General features: G+C 63.7%; 2 annotated features.

Annotated features, from left to right (window-relative positions):
* Positions 1-143: 143 nt before the first annotated feature.
* Positions 144-187: a sequence feature (G-rich).
* Positions 188-873: 686 nt separating this feature from the next.
* Positions 874-1,050: a microsatellite.
* Position 1,051: the final 1 nt, after the last annotated feature.

Genomic DNA, 1,051 nt, shown 5'->3' on the forward strand with positions numbered 1-1,051 from the left:
AGGCATCGCCTAGTCGCCTCCTGGGCGCGTTCCGGGTCATTTCNGTTTTTTTTTTGTTCCTCCGCCATGCCGGCCAATCCGGGTGCGGCGCACACAGCAGCGTGCGGGGGGGCTTTGCGTGGTGGGCACGCGCCAACCGCGCGGGGTGGGTGCGTGTGTGTGCGAGGGGCGGGTGGGGTTGGGCGGGGGATGCGGCGCCGAACTCCGAGCCCAGCGGGCGGTGGAAGCGAATCCGGGCGGACGGACGCAGGGCCTCCGGGATGCCACGGGCGGGCCCCGCAGAGTGTGGGGATGACGCGTTCTTCCGGGCTGCGCCGAAGGCCGTGAGGAGGAAGAAGAGTAAGCGGCACGCAGCTCCGCCGCCGAGTCAGGCACGATGCTGCCGCCGATGCGGGGCGAATCGGGCACTGCGGCACGACGAGGCGAGTGAATCCGCAAACGGAGAGGCGTGTGCACACAACAGCAAAAAAGAAGAAAAAAAACACACACCATGAGGCCCCGGAAGGAGCCGAGGGGCCCTCCCCAAGACGAACAAGAGAGAGAGCGATGCGCAGAGAGCGGCGAGGTGCGTCGGCATCGGCGGGGAGGGCGCACAGTGAATGCACACACAATCATCCAAGAGATGAAGGGAAACAACGACAATGTTAAACCGCCCCCGCAAGAAGAGAGACACAGAAAAACAATCATCCAAGAGATGAAGGGAAACAACGACAATGTTAAACCGCCCCCGCAAGAAGAGAGACACAGAAAACACTCTCCAGCCGCGCGGAACGACGGCGCACACGATGACACGAGGCGCCGCGGCACACGCAGCAGCAGCGGTGATGGCGATGATGATGGCACACGATCCCGACCCTCGATGGCCGCGACGGCGGGTTAGGGTGAGGGTGAGGGTGAGGGTGAGGGTGAGGGTGAGGGTGAGGGTGAGGGTGAGGGTGAGGGTGAGGGTGAGGGTGAGGGTGAGGGTTAGGTAGGTAGGTAGGTAGGTAGGTAGGTAGGTAGGTAGGTGAGGGTGAGGGTGAGGGTGAGGGTGAGGGTGAGGGTGAGGGTT

Source organism: Trypanosoma conorhini (assembly GCF_003719485.1).
Source record: "Trypanosoma conorhini strain 025E chromosome Unknown Tco_14.4_contig_01444, whole genome shotgun sequence".
NCBI classification, from domain to species: domain Eukaryota; phylum Euglenozoa; class Kinetoplastea; order Trypanosomatida; family Trypanosomatidae; genus Trypanosoma; species Trypanosoma conorhini.